The 8,095-nt window shown below is 45.9% G+C and overlaps 1 pseudogene; it reads right to left on the bottom strand.

Moving 5' to 3' along the window:
* Positions 1-6,846: 6,846 nt before the first annotated feature.
* On the bottom strand, positions 6,847-7,722 carry LOC101965769 (vomeronasal type-1 receptor 4-like; annotated as a pseudogene).
* Between the last annotated feature and the right edge of the window lie 373 nt (positions 7,723-8,095).

The following is an 8,095-nucleotide window of genomic DNA, read 5'->3' on the forward strand; positions in this document are numbered from 1 at the left end:
CAACAGGAGTTTTTGGTGTATATTGTCAATATAAGGCAAGTGATGGGAGAATCACCTACAATTTATTCAGTAAATAGTTTTTTTTTAATAATGGTGTGTATAAAGCAATTCAACTTTGAGGAGCTGGGGTACTGAGTAGGAAAGGAAAAATGAGAAACATGCAATGGGGGAGACAAGAGAGGACACTGCAGGGCAGGTTGTAAGCAGAGGGAGGGAGGTGAGGCCTTGGTCTAGAGTAGGTGAAGGTGAGCACCCATGTGTATGCACATAGGGATCTGAGTACACATGTACAAAGAAGGCATATCTATGAGATTGGTTTGCCTAAATGGTCAGGTAGTAAAGGCGCCTGGGCACAATGAGTGTACCTAACACCCAGATCAGTCTGAAAACAGACCTCAGCATAAGGCCCACACTCCTCAGGAAAATGAGCTTATTCTACAGTGAGGAAGATAAGCTCTAGATACCTTCAGCAGGGTAAGGAAGTGCTAAACAAAACATAAGCAAACACCACAGATGCAACAGGACACGTCTCTGGGACACACAGACCCAGCTTGCAGGTGCTGCCAATGACAAGAACTGAGACAGTTGAGCACCAAGACAATTAGATTTAGGATAAGTTGCTAGCAGTGGATCTTCAAAGCTCCAGAGAAAGCAAGTCAGGAAGGATGAGAGTGATAAATATTATTCACACATATAGAGATAAAGATATGCACATATATATATGCACCTATTTATATTTATATTTACAAATATATAAATCAAGATATATCAAATGATAAAGGGCACTGAAATGTTAACAACATGTCCTTGGTGTTATAATGTTCTTTCAGCTGCTCTGTTTTGAAAACTCTAGACAATGTTTATCAATAAAACCATCCCTAAGCCACGTAGTGGACACTACATGGACACTACATGGACTCTACATGCCAGCATGGACACTTGGACTCCTTGCTACTCCTCCAAAGATGTTGGCCTCCCCCGCCCTGCTCAGCCCTTGCTCCGCCTAGGACCCCCTCCTTTCCCATCTCTTCTTCAGCGTCAATAGCACTTCTTACCGCAGGCCGCAGGATTCCCTCTCATCCTCAAGTCAGGCCCCTGCGCGGTCCTCCCTCTGCACACTGTCTTCCTGCTGGTGAAACAAATGGAGCTGAAACCTCTCTGCCTCCCTCCTCCTGCATCATCCTCTTGATAGGGAGCTGTTTCTTGAGGTGGTAGCAAGGCGTTTGGGGAGAAATCAGAATCCAGCCGCTCAACCCATGTAGGGTGGGAGCAGGGGGCAGGGTTGTTCCCTGTGACGTTCCACCTGGGCATCCTGGACCCAGCAGCACCCGGTGGACCTTGAGCTCCGCTCTGCTCAGACCCCGGGGTCTTCCTGACCTGGACTCCCAGACACCTAGGGGGACCCTGGCAGGCTGCGGGACTCACCAGAGGCTCTGGTGCTCGGAGGCCTGAGGCCTGGCAGGACTCCCCTGTGGCACACAGGACACCCTGGCAGTGCCCCTTGCACAGGTGGCTGCCTGAGCACCCGGGCACAGCCTTCTGCTGGGCTTTTCTCATCCCTGCAGAGACTGATCTACACACCTACCAGGACCCCCTTAAGCCACTCAAGCCTGCAGGTGTAGTACCCTGTGACACAGGTAAGCCATGGCAGCAGCACCTGGTGAGAATCTACCCTCCTCACTGTCTAGCTGGGGAGTCCAGAAGTCCCCCCTGGGGTTCTCCCGATCGCTGGGTCCCACGTCCCTCAGTGCCCCTCACCACCTCTGACCTCTTCCCTCACTCACTGGGTCTTTATTGACCTTGCTTGTTGGGCTTCTCTTTTTTCCTCTGAGGTTTTTTTTTTTTTTTGCATTTATAGTGTTGATTTTTTCAAATGTCACAAATTTCCCAGATACTCCTCTGTTGTACCCCATCTAGTTACTTTTCTCCTTATATTTAACAGACTCCTTAAGGAGGCTCTTGGTTTCAGCCAGGTCTTAGCTTTTAAGTGGAAGTCATCACTTAGAATATCGATCTAATAAGGTTATAAATATGTGAAGAGAGGGAGGTGGAAAATTCACAGAGCAGGCAGGGAAGAGGAGGGGCGGGGAGGAGAGGAGGAGGGCAGGAGGAGAGGGAGGAAGCCATCAGTAATTCTTGAGGGGTGCAGACTCTCTGGTGCCCGTGGACCACCTGCTTTCCCAATTGGTTGGGTATTTCATATTCATATGACTGTAGAGTACAGGTCACATAGGTGCTGATATCGATACCTCTGTACAGTTAAGGGGGTAATTGGATTCTTGTTATTTCTCAAAAATTTAAATGCTTTTTTCATTTATATCATCTTCCATCATAATGCTATTAAGATTATTTGCTAAAATATTTTCCAAACTGTCTCTTAAAGAACGAACATTTCCACATTATTTTGGTCATTTGCATGTCTTCTTTGAAAAGCTATCTACTCAGGAACTTTGCCCATTTTTAAATGGTGTTATCTGCTTTCTGTGCAGTTGAGTGGAGCTCCTTACCCGGCTTTGGTGTTAGCCCACTATATGGTCTGTACACACTTTATCCCACTCTGTGGCTGTCTTTTCAGAATCTTGGTTGTTTTCTTTGATAGAAGGAACTTTTTCATGTGATGTAGTCTCCTAACTTTCATTTGGTTTTTGTGGCCTGTGCTTTTAGAGTCATTGCTGTACAATCATTGCCAAAGAGCTTCCCCTTGTTTGTTAAGAGAGCTGAATGCCTCACATTTGACACTTCAATCCATTCAGTGTTGTCTTTATGGTGGTGTTGGGTAACATTCAACTCTGTCCTTTGCCATGTGGCAATCTAGTTGTCCCAACTCTGTTTACTGAAGAGGGAGGGAGAGTTGGTAAGATTCCCTGGGGCCCACAGTAAATTCCCTGGAAGAGGTGCCCATAGAGATCGTCTCTGAGCCCAGAGCCCAGTGATGATGGCTGCTCCCAGGACTCCCCCAGGACCTGCAGACTTTCCCTTGGAGAAAGGCCATTTCTGTGCTTCCTCTGCTTCCCACTGACCTGAAATCCAGGTCCTATGTCCCATCAACCCTCAGCTCCTTCAACCTGCATGTCCTCCTGCTGGTCCTCCTGCTGTGTGAGCTGCTGCTCAGGCCTGCTGTGGACCACAGGGCCTCCAAGGAGCACAAGGGGCTCTGCAGGGCTGGCCAGTGCTCTGGGGAGCTGCCTGCCCACAGTGTACCTCTCACCCTGCGCGACTCCCAGCTGGGACCCGGTCCAGCAGCCTGTCTGCACCTGGAGGCTGGGAGGCTTCAGAAAGAGCCTGGATGAGTGTGAGGCAAGGTGTGATCTGTGCACAGGAGGGAGGGGAATTTTAAGGTGAAGCCTAGAGAGCTCTCTTGGCCAGTCATGTTCCTGATTCTGTGGGGGAGACAGGAACCACCGCTCCCACGCAGAGGAAGTTGAAACAGCTCCCTAGACCCACAGGCTCTGTTTTCCTGTTTTAAAGCCACTGTTTTTTTTTTGGGGGGGGGTTGTTGTTTTTTCAGATTCCCTTGTGAGTGAGATCCTGCGGTGTTTGTGGTTCTCTGTCTGACTAATTTTACTTCACATGATGTCCTCCAGGTCCATCTGTCAGGTCCATGGCGGTAACTTAGGACCAAAGCATCAAGCGCACATGCAGCTGAAAGAAACATCAATCAGGCACCAAGGAAACCCCCTGTCAATCAGCAGGGTCTCCTGGCCAATCCCGGGTCTCAGCCTGTTACCCAACCAACTCCAGTGGGACAAGGGACTCTAAAAACCCCTTTTCCTGCCCCAAGCCCTCCCTTCCTGCCCTAAGCCCCACAAAATTCCAGCCTGGTGCAGCCCCCACATGGTTTCTACTCAGACCCTCTTCTTATCTGCTCTGTAGGTCTGACAGAGTTCCACCTGGGAGTGGAGGCTCAATAGAGTCTAGTTCAGTGACCTTTTAAATCTGCCTCCATTTTGGATGCTGCCATTGCCTGACCTTACACCATCCATGTCACAAACAGTGTACTCAACATGAAGAAATGGTAAGTTAGAGCTGGGGCAAGGTCTCGTGTTGGACCTGCTTGTCTGCCTGTGAGAGGTGCTGAGTTGCATTTCTGGGACCACAACAAACAAGAACAGTAAACAAACAAACAAACAAAAAACCCAAAACCAAAAAACAAAAACCCCCAAAACTTCATGTGTCACAAATGCTAATTACTCTCTATCAATACTTAATGTGTACATTAGTCACAACTCATAAAAATGTACAAATGTTTTGTGTTAATCAAAAATTTTAAATATAAAATAAATTAGGAAATCCCGAGTAGCTGTGATTGTTGTGGGTGTACTCAGAGTGAGGAGGTGGTGGTGTGGTGGCTTCCTATCACTTTGGTCCTCAGGCTCCTCTGACCACTCACTCTCTGGGAGCTTCTGTTTAGCTCCAAGCTCTTCTGCCAGGTCCCAGCAGGCCCAAGTGAGCTGTGATCCCCTTCATTTCCCAGGGACAGAACGTGGCTCTGAGCCTTTTGGTACTCATGATGGAAAATGTGAAGCATGCATTCAGAGCCAGCAGTCTAGTGCACGATGAGGACCAGGATCCAGCCCTCAGCCTCAGCTGGGACCTGTGGACGGCCCCTTCAGCTGTCCCCTCTCCTCTCCCACCACATGGAACACTTTAAACACGTTGGTTCATCATTTTATTCCTCTAGTAAAAACTTCAAGATGCATTGCCAATAAATAATACTAAAAATAACCACTAGGCCTATACCACACCCACAGTGATACCAGTTCTGTACTAACATCTAGTAACCAGCAGAACTCCATTACTTGTTCGAATTTTCTGATTATCTCATCAATGATTGCTTATAATTTACTTGAAATGACACCCCAACAAGATACAATACTATCTTTCTTAGGTGTCTTGTTATCTATGAAACTCTCATTCCTTTTTTAAATATCTCATGCCATTGAAATTCTTAAGAAATCGGACACTTCTACAATTGAACCTTCAACATTTAAATGTTAGCCATTTCTATTAGGGTGTTAAACCTGCTCTTATTCATCGTATTTCCTGTAATTTCACTAGAGTTATCGGTTTCAGTGTGTGCTCTGCCTTCAGCCAGGTACAGACGTAAAGGACATTAAGGCTTCATGAAATGGGTCATCAAATTATCATCAACAGGACTGCGGCAGGTCAGGGTGCTGTAGGGAGACATGAAAATCTTGGGATAGATTTCACAGCAAGATAGAATTCAGAGCAAAGCTGTGTATGCTACAGAAGATAATTCCCAGAGCTCACAGAATGCTTGCTGTTCCAGCTGGAGAGGTGTGTGCAGAGTGGATCTTCAGAGGTGCAGAGTTCAGCTGCTGGGCTGGGAAGGTGGGCCAGGCCAAACCAACTGACAGAGCTGCATCAAGCAGAGATTATGAATCCATACTTTATCCTGAGAGGGCAGGACTGATCCAGGGTTTGCTAGGTGGGCCAACTGAAACTGCTGGGAAAATCCAGTTTCCCCAAGACTATTTATTGAAGAGGGAGAGGAGGAAAGAGTCCCTGGAGCCCACAGTGAATTCCCTGGAAGAGGGGCCCACAGAGATCCTCTCTGAGTCCAGAGCCCAGTGATGATGGCTGCCCCCAGGACTTCCCCAGGACCTGCAGACTTTCCCTTGGAGAAAGGCCATTCCTGTGCCTCTTCTGCTTCCCACTGAAGCACACTATAATAAATGCAGTTGGAATGTCAGAGCCCCTTTAGTGGATCCTAGAGGGGGCTACCCAGACCTTGGGGACTGGAATGGGTAGATGACTTATCATGTAAATTCTTGTCCCTTCAATCAGTGGGTCCACAGGACAGGCCTTTCAGCACAGCTGTGACAACTGCACAAGGAGAGCCCAACCTCCTAGAGGGGTGCTGTGGCCCATCTCCCCCAATGAAATTGAATGAAATCCCTCAGCACAGTGGGATCATTGTCCCCAGAGGCTAGGGACAAACGTGGGACTCACCGTGGAGAAGATGGGTGTGTTGTGATGATGCCTGGTCCTCAGAACAGCCTGACTCACAGGCATGTCTGGCATTAATGACTGGATCATGGTGTCTGGATTCTGCAGAACTCAAGTAGACAGGAGTTCTTAAATTCTGAGATCAGAACCAACCAACACAGGCATTGAATAGAATATATGGGCTATAGCAATCACATTTCTGATGAGACCACTTTGGGAAATAGTAGAAGGGTTTTACTTATTATATAAGTTTACAGAAAAAAATCTTAGATGCCATGGAGACAGGATTAGACCTCATTTTCTTAGCTGACTATTCTTTCATAAATTCCATAATCCCTTTCTGTGAACAGACACTTATGTAGATTTCCAAGTAACAAAAATAGAATTCCTTTGGCTAGTATGTAAGTTGTGTTTCTGAAGTTATCAGCAATGAAATGTATAATTTTTTTTCTGCTGTAATTCTGAAAAAAGCAAGTGTACTGTAGAATTGGGTTTTAGAAATAGCATTCTTGGACCAAAGAGTCAGCACGATTAATTCAGAAAAACCTCACCTACTGGTTATCCTGCTCCGTATTGCTGGGACAGTGCTAGTGAAAGGCCAGTCTCACAAACTCTAGGATCGCAGCCATCATCCGAGGGCTCACATTACAGCAGAGATTTCTGCCTCAGTACAGCTCTCTGTGACTTCTGGGTCCGCTCTGGGCTACAAGTCACTGGAACTCTTACTGAAAATAAATCCTTGCATATCAAGGCTATTTTGCCTTAATTAGGTTTAAAATGATATAACAGAACTAAGAGTTATTTCAAAATTATAGAAAGGATCAATGAAATAGATGTTTTCTGCATGTCTCTCTCTCCCACTAAGGAAGCCAACATTCAGCAAAAATGTCCGTCTTTGTGAATCAGCACCAATGGGCTGAGAATTTCATAACCAACAGTGAGAAATTCATGAAGACTTAGTGCAATGGAATCTTTCCCTAATGGGAAGTTTATATATAAAGAAGAAACACAGTCTGCCCAATAGAAGAAGAGAAAGCAGAGCATCAGAAGGAGGACACTCTTCACAGCCTTCACCTCAGGGGGTGTTCTGTAGAGGAGCTTGGAGGTCTGAAGGTGGAGCATGTGCTGGTGGTGCTTGTGGAGGAGGAAGACCATGTAGCCACTGGCCCAGCCCATGACACCCTGGAACCCAGCATCTCGAAGGACCATGAGAACAATAAAAATCCATCTGATTATCCTGTTTTCTGATTCAAAATAACAGTAGTCATTGTTTTTACTGATTTTTGATGTGTTCATACTGCTGATATTTTTTATATAAAATGGTAAGCTCATGCCTATAAAGGAATTGAGAATCCAACAGAAGAGCAACAAGGGAAGCAGGTGCCATGCAGAGCTGGGCTGCAGCCTCCTTCACCTGGAGGCTCTGGGACTGATGGTGATGGCCTGGACTACTGTGAGGAGACTGGTGGTGCAGATGGACAGGCCCCGGGCCACCCTATTGAGGTAAATCACAATCTTACAGCCTACGTCACCTAGGAGGTTTCTTAACACAAGACTGGATATTGTCTTCATCATCCCTTTTGTAAGAAGTGTCATCGTATTTGTAAAAGCCAAATGGATGAGAATGAGGTGTATAGATTTCATAGTGCTTCTAAGTATGCAAATATATTTCACAAGAACAAAGATGTTCCCCACAATGCCAAGTCCTGCCAGAAACATGAAGACTGTTCCCTGGGCAAGATGGAAAACCATTGCTTACTTCATAGGCAGAAAAACGTGGATGCAGGAAACACCTGGAGAAAGCAATAGTAATGGTGATATACATCCGCAAAAGTATTCCACACCAGCACATTTCTAGAGTTTAAGAATAGTCAGGATATATGTAATGGTTTATATCTTTGACCCATGAGATATCACTTTCCTTGTGGCACTTTTTGTAGGTCATTCTCTGCAGTCTCAGATGCCGTTTTGAAGACTAATATTAAAAATTATAAACTTTCAACCCAGAGTTTTTCAAAAAACCTCCATAGTATTTGTTAGATTCATAATTTCCTTCCTGTGTTCAAACTGTGTGCAGATGCACAAAATCCTCAGCTCTCCAAACAAGAATTTCTGTCTCTTTTCT

The sequence above is a fragment of the Ictidomys tridecemlineatus genome, chromosome 11 (genome assembly GCF_052094955.1).
Source record: "Ictidomys tridecemlineatus isolate mIctTri1 chromosome 11, mIctTri1.hap1, whole genome shotgun sequence".
Classification (NCBI taxonomy): domain Eukaryota; kingdom Metazoa; phylum Chordata; class Mammalia; order Rodentia; family Sciuridae; genus Ictidomys; species Ictidomys tridecemlineatus.